Here is a 3,003-nt window from a genome sequence, read left to right as displayed (position 1 = left end):
GGTCCAGGGGTTAAGACTCCACACGTCCACTGCAGGGATCTCGGGTTCAGTCCCTGGTTGGGAAACTAAAATCCCACGTGCCTTGTGCTGCAGCCAAAAACAAATGAACTCATAGGAAGAGAGATCAGATTTGCGGTTACCGGAGGGAGTGGGGTAGGGAGAGGGGGACATGGATGAAGACAGTCAAGAGGTACATACTTCAGGCTATAAGATAAATGTATATTAGGGATGTAATGTACAACATGATTTAAAAATACTGTTGTATGTTGTATATGAAAGATTTAAGAGAGTGAATTCTGAGTTATCACCATAAGGGAAAATAATTTTCTTTTTCTTTTATTTTGTATCTATATGAGATGATGGATGTTCACTAAACATTTCTTTTATATATTTATTTATTTATTTAAGGCCATGACTTGCAGCATGTGGGATTAATTCTCCAAGTGAAAGTGAAAGTCGCTTTGCTGCTGCTGCTGCTAAGTCGCTTCAGTCGTGTCCGACTCTGAGAGACCCCATAGATGGCAGCCCACCAGGCTCCCCCACTCCCTCGGGAGTTCTCCAGGCAAGAACACTGGAGTGGGTTGCCAGTTCCTTCTCCAATGCATGAAAGTGAAAAGTGAAAGTGAAGTCGATCAGTCGTGTCCGACTCTAGCAACCCCATGGACTGCAGCCTACCAGGCTCCTTTGTCCATGGGATTTTCTATCCAAAAGTACTGGAGTAGGGTGCCATTGCATGTCCAAATCTTTGCAACCCCATGTTCTATACAGTCCATGGAATTCTCCAGGCCAGGATACTGGAGTGCGTAGCCTTTCCCTTCTCCAGCGGATCTTGCCAACCCATGAATCAAACAGGGGTCTCCTGCATTGCAGGCATATTCTTTACCAACTGAGCTATAACCAGAGATCAAATCCGCACCCCCTGCACTGGGAGCTCAGAGACTTAACTGCTGGATCACCAGGGAAGTCCCAATGTTCACGAAACTTCTTGTGATCGTTATTTCATGATGTACCTAAGTCATTATGCCATACACCTTAAATTTGCACAGTGCTGTATGTCAATTATGTTTCAATAAAACTGGGGGAAAACTTTTCTTTAAAAAGAAAACTATCCTCAACAACAAACCAACTCATAAAAAAAGAAAGCAAGAAAGAAAAGTCGCTCAGTCGTGGGCCACTCTTTGCGACCCTATGGACTGTAGCCCACCAGGCTCCTCCATGCATGGAGTTTTCCAGGCAAGAGTCCTGGAGTGGGTTGCCATTTCCTTCTCCAGGGGATCTTCCTGACTCAGGGATCGAACCAGGGTCTTCCACAGTGCAGGTAGACGCTTTACTGTCTGAGGCACCAGTTACCATAAAAAAAGGAAAAGAAAAACTTTGTAATTTCCATTTTAAAAAAGAAGAAAAAAGAAAAACGTTATCAAAATCTAGCTCTCACCAACAGATATGATGCAAATACTCTATAAAAAAAAAAAGACCAGTTATCAGAAGAATAATACTATACCCAAGTAGGATTTATTCTAAAGATGTAACATTAGTTCAGTATCTATAAATTCCCAAGGTAATTCATTACATCTAGGACTTTAAAAGATAGCCATATGGTTTTCCAAATAGCACCCCAAAGCACTTTCCCAAATCCATAGCTATTTATAATAAATATTTTTTAAAATAGATAAGATAGTACCTAAAAATGGTAAGTCTAACCACAAAACCATAACAAATGCCATTTTTACATTGAAATTCTTTTTTTTTTTTACATTGAAATTCTAAAGTCAGTTTTGCTAAAGGAGGGAGAAAGATGTTGCCCACCCTTGCTGTGGGTATCATTATTTTTGGTAATTACAGCAAAAGCAAGATAACAAGGACTTGGACAATCAATGTAAATGTTTGAAAAGAGAGCTTAGCAGGAATTGTCAATTAGAAGATCCAAGAGATTCTAATTTTTAAAAGCATATCTGTATACACATACAGAACACATGTATGTATATATATATCCCATCATCCCTAAGGCACATGGCTGCATACAAAAAAAAACTAGCTGCAAATGGAAATGAGAAAAAAAAAAATTCATAGTGATGTCCAAAACTCTACAATTCACAGGAGCAAACATTACACAAAAGCCAAAGGAGTTACATGAAGGCGAGGAAAAGAGACAAAAGATCTTTGGAGGCTTTTCTCTCTGCATCACCTTCATATAGAGGCCAAAATAGTCTTAAGTGATTTTGAGGAATATGTAATGAGGTAAGCAAATAATCGGAGCATACATTAAATGAAAAAAGCAAGTTACAAACTACAGGCACCCTAGCCCCTGATGTACCACCAGCAGAAAGGAAGAATTCCTATAACAATTATTACACAATGTCACAACTCACAGACCATAATTCATGTCCGATTAGAATCTCAATGTGGTGTTTTTTGGAAATACTGAAATATTTTCAGTATTCAGATGGAAAGTAAGTGAGAGTAGCCCAAAAGATCAGAAAAAATAACAGTAATAAGAAAACTTTGACTCGTCAGATGTATAGACTTAAAAGCCATCATAATCACTGTATGGCTCACATCTGTGACTAGAGAAATAGACCAGTGGGACAGAAAAATGAAACCAGAAATTAATACCAGTGTACCAAAATACCAATGATATAATGTATTTCAATTCAGGAGAGGGAAATTCTGTGTTTAAATAAATGGTACAGGGCAATCTATCTGCAAGAACATATGCTTGGACCTCTACCTCATACCATATTCTAAAAAATTCAGATGACTTGAAAAATTATAAGAACATTTATTATTATGTGTGTATGTCAGTGAGCTCTTAAGAAACTAAACAGGAAACCCAAAAGCTTTGAAAAAGATAGACATGTTTGACATCATAAAGACCAAAAAAAAAAAGTGTATGCCTAATGATGCCATAAATAAGGCCAAAGTATGAGAGACTAGGAAAAAAGTTTGCGATGCATGTGGTAAAGAGTCCAAGTTGCTATCCTGCTAAAACAAAAATACCCATAC

This window comes from Bison bison, unplaced genomic scaffold, assembly GCF_000754665.1.
Source record: "Bison bison bison isolate TAMUID 2011002044 unplaced genomic scaffold, Bison_UMD1.0 scf7180017864248, whole genome shotgun sequence".
In the NCBI taxonomy this organism is placed as follows: Eukaryota; Metazoa; Chordata; class Mammalia; order Artiodactyla; family Bovidae; genus Bison; species Bison bison.
This window is presented reverse-complemented; position numbering follows the sequence as displayed.